Source organism: Oryctolagus cuniculus, unplaced genomic scaffold (genome assembly GCF_964237555.1).
Source record: "Oryctolagus cuniculus unplaced genomic scaffold, mOryCun1.1 SCAFFOLD_163, whole genome shotgun sequence".
Taxonomy (NCBI): domain Eukaryota; kingdom Metazoa; phylum Chordata; class Mammalia; order Lagomorpha; family Leporidae; genus Oryctolagus; species Oryctolagus cuniculus.
Genome location: NW_027208238.1, coordinates 58,356 through 72,941, shown reverse-complemented (window position 1 = coordinate 72,941; position 14,586 = coordinate 58,356). Strand labels below are relative to the sequence as shown.

Genomic DNA, 14,586 nt, shown 5'->3' with positions numbered 1-14,586 from the left:
ACTGAATCAGAAAACCTAGAAGAAAGGAAAAGATTCCTGGTCACATACGACTTACTTATATAGAGCCATGAAGACCTAAAAAATTTCAACAGACCAATCACCAACACGAAGATCGAATCAGTAATAAGCACCCTCCAACAACAACAAAAGGCCTAGGACCAGATGGCTGATTTGCTGAATTCTATCAGACATTTAAGGGAGAACCAATGCCAGTTCTTCTCAAGTTATTCAAAACAATTTAAAGGGAGGGAATCCCCTGAACTCCTGTTTTTATGAAGGAGTATGCATCAGCTTAATTCATAAGCCAGAAAAAGATACAACAGATAAACAGAACTACAGACCAATTTCTCTAATAAACATAGACAAAAAATTTCTCAACAAATACTAGCCAATGAAATCCACAACACAACAGAAAGATAATTCACCTGGATCTACTGTGATTTATCCTTGTATACAGGGATGTTTCAGAATCCAAAAATCAATAAACATGATTAACCACATTAACAAGCAGAAGACCAAAAACCCTGTGCTTATCTCGACATATGCATAGAAAGCATTTGACAGAATTTAATACCTTTTTATGATGAAAACATTAAATATAAATTGGGTATAGAAGGAACATTCCCCCAACATAATAAAAACATTTATAACAAACCCACAGCCAGAATCCTACTGAATGGAAGAAAATTAGAGGAATTCCCATTAAGATGCAGAACCAGAAAAGATGCCCGATTTCACCACTGCTATTTAATATAGTGATGGAAGTTTTAGGCAGAGCCGTCAGGCAAGAAAGAGATATCAAAGGGATGCAAATAGGGAAGGAAGAAACTAAACTATCCCTATTTGCTGAGGACATGATCCTATATATAGGGAACCCAAAATATTCCACGAAGAGACTATTGGAACTCCTAAAAGAGTTTGGTAAAGTAGCAGGATATGAAATAAACACAGAAAAATTAATAGCCTTTGTATGCACAAACACTACCATGGAGGAGAAATAACTAAGTACAATCCCAGTTACAACAGCTAAAAATATAAATAACTAGAAATAAATTTAACCAAGGACATCAAAAATCTCTATGATGAAAATTAGAAAACATTAAAGAAAGAAATAGAAGAATACACAAAAAAGTTGAAAAAACTTTCATGGATTGGAAGAATAAACATTTTCAAAATGCACATACTACTGAAAGCAATTTATAGATTCAATGCAATGCAATACCAATCAAAATACCAACAACATTCTTCTCAGATCTAGAAAAAGCTATGCTAAAATTCATATGGAAACACAAAAGACCCTGAACGGCTAAAGCAATCTTAAACAACAAAAACAAACTGGAAGCATCACAATACCAGACCTCAATACTTACTAAAGGCCAGTTATATTCAAAACAGCCTGATACTAGCACAAAAACAGATGTGTAGACCAATGGGGCACAATAGAAAACCCAGAAATCGGTCCACTTATCTACAACCAACTTATCTTTGACAAAAGAGCAAAAATAAACTCGTATTGCCAAGACAGTCTCTTCAACAAATGGTGCTGGGAAAACTGGATCTCCACATGCAGAAGCATGAAACAAGATTCCAGCCTCAAACTTTACACAAAAATACACTCAAAATGGATCAGAGACCTAAATTTATGATGTGATATGATCAATCTACTAGAGAACAATGGTGAAACCCTGAAAGACAGTGGCATAGAGGAAGACTTCTTGGAAAAGACCCCAAAAGCACAGGAAATCAATCCAAATTAACAAGTGGGGTTATTTCTATCTAAGAAGCTTCTGCACTGCAAAAGACACACTCAGCAAAGTGAAGTTGCAACTGGCAGAATGAGACAAAATATTTATAAGCTATGCAAATGAAAAAGGATTAACTTCCAGAATCTATAAAGAGCTCAGGAAACTCAAAAACAGCAAAACCAAACATCCAATTAAGAAATGGGCAAAGGAACTGAACAGTATTTTTTTTTCAACTGAGGAAATGCAAATGGCCAATAGACAAATGAAAAACTGCTCAGGATCGCTATGAGGTTTCACCTTATCACCATTACAATAACTCACATAAAGAAATGAACAAACAACAAATGCTGGTGAGGACATGGAGAGAAGGGCAACATAATCCACTGTTTGTTGGAATGCAAACTGGTACAGCCACTGTGGGAGACAGTATGCAGATGCCTCAGAAAGCTGAATATAGACCTACCACATGACCCAGCTATTCCACTCAAGAGAATTTATCCAAAGGAAATGAAATCAGCAAATGAAAAGTTATTTGTAACCCTATGTTCATTTCAGCTCACCATACAATAGCTAAGATATGGAATCAATATGGATGCACATCGACTGAAAACTGGACAAAGAAATTATGACGTATGTACACACTATGGAATACTACACTGTAGTAAATAAAGAAATACTGTAATTTGTAACAAATGGATGCAACTGACAATCATTATACTTTGTGAAATAAGCAAGTCATAAAAGGACAAAATCCACATGGTCTGTCTGATCTGTGGAAACTTTTAGAGTGTGTAAAATATAATCTATAGGAGCGAAACTGACACTTTGAGATGTGATGATTTTTGAACAGCCCTTCGATTGACTGTTGTGGAACAGTTTTTCTTATTTGTTTGTTTTTGTTCTTTACTTCTTTCCTTCTTCATATTAATTAGTGAACCCTCTACTTGGTGTATGCTTAATCCCATGAATATATACTCTCTGAATGTAGTGGCCATTTGATAAGTAGACAACTGATGGAAGATCTCTCTCTCTCTCTCTCTTTGCCGCTCCTGTCTGTGACTCTGTACTTCAAATAAATAAATAAATCTTTAACAAAAAAGAAATAATAGATGGAGGGAGAAAGGGGAAAAAGGAAAGGGAAAGAGAGAGAGAGAGAGCGAGCGCGCTAGACAGAGAGAGATTTCTTCTGATTCATGCCCCAAATGCCTACAACAGCTGGGGCTGGACCAGGCCAAAGCCAAGGGCCAAGAACTACCTCTAGGTCTCCCATGTGGGTGGTAGGATCCACAGTACCAGACCAATCACTCACTGTCCCCCATGGTGTGCATTAGCAGGAAGTTGCATCACAAATGAGAACTCAACCAGGCACCCCAATATGGGATATGTATGTACATTTACTCCAAGGCATTTGATTTTTTCCTGTAGCTATTGTGAATGGGATTTGTGGCTTTGTCTCTGTATACACGACTATTGATTTTTGTGTGTTGATTTTATATACAGCCATTTTACCAAACTCTTCTATGAGATCCAATAGTCTTGTAGCTGAGTCTCTTGGATCCTCTATACTTAGAATCATGTCATCTGCCAATAGGGATATTTTTACTTCCTCCTTCCCAAATTGTATCCTTTGAATTCTTTTCCTTGCCTAATGGCTCTGGCTACAACTTCCAGGACGATTTTAAATAGCAGTGTTGAGAGGGGTCATCCATTTCTGGTTCCGGATCTCAATGGGAATGCTTTCAGCTCTTCACCATTCAATAGAATGCTGGCTGTGGGTTCCTTCTATACCCAATGTACTTAAGGTTTTCACCATGAAATATTATTGTATTTTATCAAATGCTTCCTGGTCATCTATTGAGCTAGTCATATGATTTTTCTCTTCAGTTTTTTAATGTTACATATTTCACTGATTCATTTGCAAATGTAGAGCCAGTGATAAATCCAACTTGGTCCAGGTGAATGATGTTTGTGATGTGTTGTTGAATTCCATTATTTTAGATTTTTGCATCTATGTTCATCAGGAAAATTTTTTATAGTTCTCTTTCTCTGTTATATCTTTTTCAGGTTGAGTAATTAATGTGATGCTGGCTTCAACAAAGGAGTTTGGCAGGATTCCCTCCCTTTCAATGAATTGTTTTGAATATCTTGAGATAGTTCTTAAATCTCTGGTAGAATTCATCAGCAAAGGGCCGGCCCTGTGGCTCACTTGGCTAATCCTCCGCTTGTGGGGCCAGCACCGTGGGTTCTAGTCCCGGTTAGGGCGCCGGGTACTAGTCCTGGTTGCTCCTCTTCCAGTCCAGCTCTCTGCTGTTGCCCTGAGAGGGCAGCAGAGGATGGCCCAAGTGCCTGGGTCCCTGCACCCTCATGGGAGACCGGGAGGAAGTATTTGAGGGGCAAAGAGAGAGAGAGAGAGAGAGAGAGAGAGAGAGAGAGAGAGAGAGAAATGAGAGTGAGAGAGAGAGGTAGAGGGGGAGAGGGGTGAAGCAGGGAGGGAGGGAGGGAGGGCAAGCGACAGAAAGAGGGAGAGAGGGAGAGAAGGAGAAAGAGAGGGAGAGATGGAGGGAGGGAGGAAGAGAATTTCCATCTGCAGGTTCACTCCCCAAATGACTGCCATGGCCAAGGCTGGGTCAGACCAAAGCCAAGAGCCAGGAGCTTCATCCAGGTCTTCTACATGGGTGCAGGGACCCAAGCACTTGGGTTATCCTTCACTGATCTTACAGCACATTATCAGGGATCTGGTTTGGAAGTGGAGCAGCCAAGAATTGTACCGTTACCCATACAGGATGCCAACACAGCAGGCATCAGCTTTAACCACCACAGCACACTGGCATCTATATGTTACCTTATGAGAAACCAGAAAATGGTTATCCACAGTGGCTGAGTCTTTTTGCATCCTCATGACCAATGCATGGTGGTTACAACTGCTCTCCATCCCTACTGATACTTGTTCAGTTTGTTTGCTTTTATATTAACCATTATGGTGGTGTTAAAGTGGTATCTCACTGTGATACACTGATTTCCATTTCCCTCATGAGCATCTTTGCATGTGCTTTTACCCTTTTATATATCTTCTTCACTTTCTTTTTGGTTCAGTGATAAGGGTTCTCAATGTAATCTCATACTCTTCATATATATGAATCATATCACATTCTATAAATCATCTTTTCACTTTCTGGAATATGCTCTTTAATACTTTAAATTTAAAATTTTTTCCTTAAAATATTTACTTATTTCATTTTAATTGTCAGGCAGAAAAAGAGAGAAAGAGTGATAGAGACAGACAGAATGATAGACAGACAGGCAGATCTTCCAACCACTGATTCACTCCTCAAAAGCCTGCAATGCAGTTCTGGGCCAGAATGAAGCCAAAAACTCAGAACTCAAACCAGGTCTCCTGCATGTGTGGCAGGGACTCGACGACTTGAGCCATCACATGCTGCCTTCCAGAGTGCAAATGAACAAGAACTGGAAGCAGAGCCAGAACTCAAACTCAGGTTTGAGTGATACAGAATGGGGCAACCCAAGTCTTGACTTCGGCACCAAAGGCCTGCCCAAAATCTATGATTTTCATGAGATGCAATGGATCTGTTTTGTTGCTGTTGTTGCTCAGTGTTCTAGTGTCCTAAGAATCCTTTGCTTAATCCAAGATCATGAAGATTCACCCTTACGCTTTTGTCTCTGAGTTTTATTGTTTTTAACCTTCATATTTAGATTGTTGATTTAAATAGAGTACATTACCATACAGTATGAGGTAGGAGTTCAACATCATTCTTCTGCATGTGGATATCCAATAGCATTTGTCAAAAACACTATTCCCACTACTTTGAATAATCTCGGTACTCTTTCCAAAAATCAGAATAAGATATATGGATTTATTTCTGTATTCATTTATTCTGTACTCTAGCATGTATTACATGAATTCCACCTTAAAATATGCTGCTTTTTTGGCCACAAGGGAACTTTGGGGACAATGGATATAATTTCTATTTTGTTTCTAGTGATAGTTTCATGTTTATATATAAAAAAAGCAAATCCTGTGCTTTAAAAGTGAGGGACAGTTTTTTATTCTTGGTTTTTATTTAGTGTTTTCTTTTTTTCTCTGTTTTTTTCTTTCTTTTGCTTTTCTCTTCTTCATACTAATATTGAACTCTTTAAGTAACATAGAGTTAATCATATGTATATTAAGTCAATTGAGAAAAGATCCCATTAAAAAGTAAGAGTGGGAATAAGAAAGGGAGGAGGTAGTCTATACCTGTAAATCTATATAGTTCTGCATACAGTCCTACAGACTTACTTGTAAGGGTACAGCCTAAAAACTTGATATGGGACTCCACTCCCATCAAAAGTGGCGGTAAAAATGCCATCTTAATGGTTAAGGTGACCCTATTAAATGTTAAAGTCAACATATAGATAGATTTAACTGTAAAGTGATCATATAAATAACATCAAGTGCCTGGTAATAATAATAGACAAAATTAACAAGGAGGGCATGTCCAATATGAGAAGCAGTCCACACAGCAGACTCCTAGAATGACATTCACTGTAAGTAACGCTCTGACCTCAGAATCAATCCTTAAGGCTTCCTGGTATGGCTGAAAGGCCTCTAAGAGCATTGCAGGCAAAGAAAGCCAAGACTGTGACAAAAAATAATCCTACACGAAGGATCTCCATGATACCTCAGTGGAAAGAAGGGGCCATCAAAGAAGGATGTACTTCTCTCTAAAGGGAGGAGAGAACTTCCACTTTGCTTATGGCTGTGTCCAAATACTGATGGAGTCTGTCGTCACAAAAGGCTTAGCAGCCCATGGCAAGAGCCTCTAGTGATCACGGACGTTATAAATAAAGAGTGTTTCTTGGTAAAGGAACAACAGAAATCACTGTGCACTTAATCCCCATGTCCATCCTTAATGAGTTGTACTATGAGAATTAACTGCAGAAATTGTTCTCAAACTGTACTCTATGTGCTGTGTGTGGGTGTGGGTGCAAACTGTTGAAATCAGTACTTAACATAGAGTGTTGGTCCTCTGTGTATAAAAATAACTAAAAATGAACCATAATGAAGAAGGGAATGGGAGAGGTAGTAGGAGGTGGTATGGGAGTGGGGGTGGGAGGGGAAAGAAACACTGTATTCTAAAAGTTGAAACTATGAAAAATGCATTTATTAAATGAAAGTATTAACAAAAGAAAAAAATTCAATTACTGTGTATCAATTCTATGGAAGATGGAAAATCAATCTCTCTCTCCCTCTCTCTTGTTCGCTCTGTGTGTGTGTGTGTGTGTGTGTGAATGTGTTTTCAGTCTCTCTCACTGTGCCTTTCAAATGAAGAAAATAAATATTTTTAAAAGTCAAACTCACTTATTTTATATGGAATTCTTTAAATTTACCTTGATTATATACCTTTCTGCACACAGTTGGAACTCAAGAGAAGCATGCTAAATTCAATGCACTGAACACTAGATATGCAAATATGTACATGAATAGTTTAGTTCAGATTTTCATCATTGTGGTTTCCTAAAGAAACTAGCCCATCTGTAGAAGAACAGGTCTAGTATCAATATGATCATTCAAGCTGGTTCTAAATTTAGGGATCATTTGTGGACCATCCAATAAAATCCTTTAGAGTGACTAAGAAATAATCAAAGACAAGGGAGGGGAACTTCCTCACTTGATAAAGAATGCCTACAAACACAGCTCGTATTGTACCTAATGTTGAGAAACCAGACACTTGATCTCTAGAATCAGCAACTAGAAAAGGATGCTGTATCTCACCTCTCCTGTTGGCACTGTGCTGTAATTCCAAGCTAATGCAATAATACAAAGAAAAGCAATGCAAGAAAAAAAATAAAAGAAATGCATAACCATCAGGAAGGCAACCATAAAACTTTTTTTTTTTTACTGATGACATGATCATCTAATGAAGAAACCTCAGCTGATAGAAAACAAATTCCTAGAATTATTAAGCGATTACATCATGTCCCCAGTAATTCAGGTAAATACAGAGCAAATTGCTTTCCTATCTATCAGTGTGACAGTCAGTTACTTGCTAATTTGAAATACTGGAAAATAACTTCTTGGGAAGGGGACACATCATTATGTCTTACAGTTTGAGGTTTACGGTTCAGGATCAGGTGGTCCCACTAGCCTGGTGTGTGATGGAAGCCAGCAATGATGCAGTGTGTATGCAGGAAGCATTGCACGGTGGACCTGGAAGCAAACAGACAAAGGAAGGACTCTTGGCTTATGCAGCCTCCCCTCTTGTGGGAACTCATTTGGAGGACCAGCCCCCAACGACCTAAAGACCTCTCTCCAGGTCCAGCTTTCAGATGCCATAACTACATCACATCTCCTTCCTTAACCCATCAAAATGGGTCATTAGAGAATATAAGGGAAGGTGGCAAGAAGGATAATGAGAGGCTACATAAGGGTATTAGAAGACAGTTAGGGGCAGTGTTGTGGTGTCATGGGTAAGGATGTCACCTGCAGTGCTGGAATCCCATGTGTGTACCAGGTCAAGTCCCACCTGCTCCACTTGCAATCCAGCTCTCTGCTATGGCCTGATAAAGCAGTGGAAGTTGGCCAGGGTCCTTGAGCCCCTGCTCCCAAATGGGAGACCGTGAAGAAGTTCCTGCTTCCTGGCTCCAGGCTTTGGATCGCCACAGCTCCGACCGTTATGATCAATTGGGAAGTGAGCCAATGGATTGAAGACCTCTCTCTCTTTCTCTGTCTCTCTCTCTTTCTCTCTGCCCCTCCTTCCCTGTCTGTAGAAGTCTAACTTTCACCGGCGCCATGGTTCACTAGGCTAATCCTCCGCCTGCAGCGCTGGCACCCCGGGTTCCAGTCCAGGTTGGGGCACCAGTTCTGTCCTGGTTGCTCCTCTTCCAGTCCAACTCTCTGCAGTGGCCCAGGAAAGCAGTGGAGGATGGCCCAAGGGCTTGGGCCCTATACCTGTATGGCTCCTGGCTTCGGATCAGTGCAGTGCACCGGCCATAGCAGCCATTTGGGGGTGAACCAACGGAAGGAAGACCTTTCTCTCTGTCTCTCTCTCTCTGTCTAACTCTGCCTGTCAAAAAAAAAAAAAAAAAAAAAAAAACCTCTAACTTTCAAATAAATACATTTTTAAAAAAAAGACACCGTGAATCAACCTAAATGCCCATCAACAGTAGACTGGATAAAGAAATTATGGGACATGTACTCTATAGAATACTACATAGCAGTGAAAAAACAATGAAATCCGGTCATTTGCAACAAAATGGAGGACTCTGGAAAACATCATGCTGAGTGAAATAAGCCAGTCCCAAAGGGATAAATATCATATGTTCTCCCTGATCGGTGACAACTAACAGAGCACCAAAAAGGAAACCTGTTGAAGTGAAATGGACACTATGAGAAACAGTGACTTGATCAGCCCTTGCCCTGACGGCCGATGTACAACTTAATACTTTATCCCTTTTAGTATTTTTTTTTTGTTCTATTTAATACTATTGGTTGAACTCTGTAATTAACACACAATTATTCTTAGGTGGTTAAAGTTAACTGAAAAGTGATCCCTGTTAAATATAACAGTGGGAATAAGAGAGGGAGGAGATATACAATTTGGGACATTCTCAATCGGACTTGCCCCAAATATTAGAGTTAGAAACGTGCCAGGGGATTCCAATTCAATCCCATCAAGGTGGCATGTACCAATGCCATCTCACTAGTCCAAGTGATCAATTTTTGTTCACAACTGATCATAATGATAGGACTAAGAGTCAAAGGGATCACACAAACAAGACAAGTGTCTGCAAATACTAACTGACAGAATCAAAAAGGGAGAGAACGATCCAACATAGGAAGCAGGATACACAGCAGACTCATAGAATGGCAGATGTCCTAAACAGCACTCTGGCTTCAGAATCAGCCCTTAAGGCAGTCAGATCTGGCTGAAGAGCCCATGAGAGTATTTTAGGCATGAAAAGCCAAGACACTCTGGGGGGGGGGGGGACCTAAATGAAAGATCTCTGCGAGTGTGATCCCAGTGGAAAGAACAGGTCATCAAAGAAGGAGGTACCTTTCTCTGAAGGGAGAAGAGAACTTCCACTTTCACTATGACCTTGTCTAAGTAAGATCAGAGTTGGTGAACTCAAAAGGCCTCCATAGCCTTGGCAACTCATGACAAGAGCCTAGGGTGATTACTGATGCCATAACTGAGTGTCAATTTGTTCAGTCAACAACAGGAGTCACTGTGTACTTACTCCTCATGTAGGATCTCCGTCCTAAATGTGCTGTACATTGTGATTTAATGCTATAACTAGTACTCAAACAGTATTTCACACTTCCTGTTTCTGTGTGGGTGTCAACTGTTGAAAGCTTTACTTAATATATGCTAAACTGATCTTCTGTATATAAAGATAATTGGAAATGAATCTTGATGTGATTGGAAGGGGAGAGGGAGTGGGAGAGGGGAGGGTTACAGGTGGGAGGGAAGTTATGGGGGGGAATCCATTGTAATTCATAAGCTGTACTTTGGAAATTTATATTCATTAAATAAAAGTTAAAAAATTAAAAAAAAAAGGCAGTTAGGTAGGAGGAAAAAAATGCTAGGGTTACAATTTACCAGGTATTTTATAAAGAATCAGGAAAAGAGATTTTAAAGACTCTCAAGAAAAGAAATAGTGAATGCTTAACAAGATGCAAATGATAATTACCTTTATTCGATTATTGCATGTTGCATACATGCATTGAATCATTACAACATACCTTATAAATATACACAAGTATTATGTGCTAATTTAAAAAGAAGAAATTCTATAAATATGTCTCCACAATTCAAATGGTAGTAATACAAATGGTCGTGCCTATGCAAAAATAAAGAATCTAAACAGAACCTTCATATCTTTTACATAAACTTATACAAAATGAATCACAGACCAAGGTGCAGAAAGCAATATTATAAAATTTCCATAAGGTAAAATTGGAGATTACCTTCTTGATCCTGTACTTGATCATGACAAACTATACGGAAGAACCAAAAAATTTCTGTGAAGGAAAAAAATAAATTTGGAATTTATTAAATTCAAAAACTCCTGCCGCACAAAAGCACTATAAAGAGAACAAAAATGTAAACCAAATACTGGAGACATACTTGCAAACACCAGATGAAGGTGTCATACCTAATATATACAAAGAAAACATAATATTCAACAATTAGGAAACAACCACATTAAGGAGCCGGTAGAAGTTATGAACAAATACTCGGTGGAAGACTATATGGAAGACTATATACACAGACAAGAAAAGCATAGGAATTTTCCTATGCCTATGGTCAATAGCATAGGACATTAAAGAACTGAACATTAACAAGATACCAGTACATACCTATTAGAAATTCTTAAATCCAGCCGGCGCCACGGCTCACTAGGCTAATCCTCCGCCTAGCAGCGCCGGCACACCGGGTTCTAGTCCCGGTCGGGGCGCCGGATTCTGTCCCGGTTGCCCCTCTTCCAGGCCAGCCCTCTGCTGTGGCCAGAGAGTGCAGTGGAGGATGGCCCAGGTGCTTGGGCCCTGCACCCCATGGGAGACCAGGAAAAGCACCTGGCTCCTGGCTCCTGCCATTGGATCAGCGCGGTGCGCCGGCTACAGCGGCGGCCATTGGAGGGTGAACCAACGGCAAAGGAAGACCTTTCTCTCTCTGTCTCTCTCTTTCACTGTCCACTCTGCCTGTCAAAAAAAAAAAAAAATTCTTAAATCCAAAGAACTGAATAACAAATGCTGGCAAGAACATGGAATAACAGGAAAACTGTCATTTATTCCTGGTAGGGGTGCAAAAATGGTACAGCCGCTTTAGAAAGACAATCTGGTAGTTTCTTATAAACCTAACATCTTACTATAGATCATGCTCCTAGGTATGTCCCCTTTTGATTTAGAATTTTATACTACTGCAAAAATCTATATAAGAATGTTTATAGTAATTATTTTCATAATCTTCAAAAATTGGAAGCCACCAAGTTGTCCCTCAATGGACAAGTGGATAAGCAGGCTGTGGTACATCCGTACACTGGAGAATGACCCACCAATACAAAGAAACGTACTATGCAGAGGAAAGTCATGTGGTGCCGCTAGTTAAGCTCCTGCTTGTGAAGTCTGAATCCCATATCAGAGCCCCCAGTCAAGTCCTGGCTGTTTCACTTCCCTTCCAGCTTTCTGCAAGTTTGCCTGGCAAGATGGCCAAAGTACTTGGGCCCCATCCACGAACATGGGAGATTTGGATGGTGCTCCTGACTTCTGGCTTCAACCTGGCCAAACGCTAGCTGTGCTGTATGAGACACACTGATGCTATAGTAATACCTAACTTTTATGGTATTTTTTAGGGAGTAGATAGCCTCGTTATTAAGTGTTGTGGCATAACGGGTTAAGTTGCCACTTGCAATGGTGGCATCTACTATCAGAGGAAAGTTTTGAGGCCTGGCTGCTCTGCTTCCAACTCAGCTCCCTGCCACTGTGCCTTAAAAGCAGCAGAAGATAGCTGAAGTGTTTGGACCCCTGCCACCCATATGGGAGACCTGGATGGAGTTCCAGGTTCCTGGCTTTGGCCTGGAATAGCCCCTGCAGTTGTGCCTATTTGGGAGTGAACTAGTAGATGGAAGATTTTCTTCAATGCCCCAACTTTCCCCCAACTCTGCCCCCTTTACTCTGCCTTTCAAACAAATAAAACAAAATATATCTTTTTTTTTTTTTTGAAAGGCAGAGTGGACAGTGAGAGAGAGAGAGAGACAGAGAGAAAGGTCTTCCTTTTGCCATTGGTTCACCCTCCAATGGCCGCTGCGGCTGGCGTGCTGCAGCCTGCGCACCGCGCTGATCCGATGGCAGGAGCCAGGTACTTCTCCTGGTCTCCCATGCGGGTGCAGGGCCCAAGTACTCGGGCCATCCTCCACTGCACTCCCTGGCCACAGCAGAGAGCTGGCCTGGAAGAGGGGCAACCGGGACAGAATCCGGCGCCCCGACTAGGACTAGAACCCGGTGTGCCGGCGCCGCAAGGCAGAGGATTAGCCTAGTGAGCCGCGGCACCGGCCCAAAATATATCTTAAAAAAAAAAAAAAAAAAAAAAAGATACCACATGGGTCCAGCACTGTGGCTGAGAATGTAAAGTGCCACCTACAGTGCCAGCATCCCATATAGGGACTGGTTCCACTTCCGTCTACTCTACTTCCAATACAGCTCTCTACTACGACCTGGGAAAGCAGAAGGTGGCACAAGTCCTTGGGCCCCTGCACCAACGTGGGAGACCCAGAAGAAGCTCCTGGCTCCTGGCTTTACATGGGTGCAGTTCTGGCTATTGCAGCCATATGGGAAGTGAACCAGTGGATGGAGGACCTCTCTCTGTCTCTACCTCTTTCTGTAACTCTGTCTTTCAAATAAATAAAATAAATCTTTTAAAAAAATGGGTTTTGATTAATGATGTAGAAGTCCTGCGCTGTGTTGTTGTGTCCTGGCCCCAAGATCCTGGCTTCCAGCTGCAGCACTTCCACGGCTGTTGCTGGAATTTAAGGAGTGAATTACCAGATGGCACTCTCCATCTGTCTGTCTGTCTACCTCTGTGTTTGTCTGTTTCTTCCCCTCTGCCCTCAAATAAATGCTGAATTTTTAAGTGAGGAAAATGTATCTTTTTTATTTATTTATTTTTTTGACAGGCAGAGTGGACAGTGAGAGAGAGAGACAGAAAGGTCTTCCTTTTTCATTGGTTTACCCCCCAATGGCCGCTGTGGCCGGCGCACCACGCTGATCCGATGGCAGGAGCCAGGTGCTTCCCCTGGTCTCCCATGCGGGTGCAGGGCCCAAGCACTTGGGCCATCCTCCACTGCACTCCCAGGCCACAGCAGAGAGCTGAACTGGAAGAGGGGCAACCGGGACAGAATCCGGCGCCCCGACCAGGACTAGAACCCGGTGTGCTGGCACCACAGGCGGAGGATTAGCCTATTGAGCCGTGGCGCCAGCCAGGAAAATATAACTTAAGGTATAAAAACAGACCATGTATGCACTTAATGTGTGCCATGTACTTCAATATTAATAGATGACATGAAATAACCTAGAGTTCATAGGAGAAAGTATTTATTACAAATGCCCACATTATTGTTTTCTTGACATCGTTGTTTTTGACAGTTAGAGAATCTGAAAACACCATTCACCACGTGTCAGAAAAGAAAATGTCACCTTTAGTCAAACTAAGTCAATCCTGAACTAGAATTATTAACTAAAATAAAATTGAAGCTATTTCTGTACTTCTGTCTTAAAAAAGAGAGATTATTTATTTAAAGCCAGAGCTCCAGAAAGAGAAAGTGAGACTGAGAGAAATATTCCATACACTGGTTCACTCCTCTGAAAGCCACAACAGCCAGGGCTGGGCCAGGCCAAAGCCAGGGAGCAGGAGCATTATATGGGTCTCACGGTTGGGTGGCAGGGGTGCAAAGACTTGTGCTTTGCCTAGGCAATAATCAGGGAGCTGGGTCAGAACTGGAGCAGCTATGACACGATGCAGCGCCCATAGGGGATGCCAGCAAGGGATGGCTTTACCTACCATGCCAGTACACTGGTGCCACTTTCTGTATTTCTTAAAGAGAAGTACTACCGGCTGATCTCAGAGATAACAGACCTATAAATCCTGTTTATTCTACTATAATTAGACTATATAAAATCAGTAAGTCCAGTTTAATAATTTGATTCCTATACTGGAAAATTCAGTTTAAAAACTGAAGAAATACACCTTGAAATGAAACCGTATTTCTAGACATTGTAAAACCAACATTGATGCTAAAAGGTACTAAAGTTATGCAGATTCTTTTTTAAAATCATTCAAGTTTTGTT

The 14,586-nt window shown here is 40.9% G+C and overlaps 1 long non-coding RNA gene across 16 annotated transcripts in view; it reads right to left on the bottom strand.

The window, feature by feature from the left end:
- Window positions 1–14,586, bottom strand: part of LOC127487763 (uncharacterized) — a 95,692-nt gene that overhangs the window by 22,774 nt on the left and 58,332 nt on the right. For all 16 annotated transcript variants that reach the window (XR_011385910.1, XR_011385904.1, XR_011385908.1 and 13 more), the window contains 2 exons: window positions 10,711–10,764; window positions 7,848–7,950 (listed from right to left, as the gene is read on the bottom strand). This is a non-coding gene — a long non-coding RNA (uncharacterized lncRNA). The remainder of the gene's footprint in view (window positions 1–7,847; window positions 7,951–10,710; window positions 10,765–14,586) is intronic.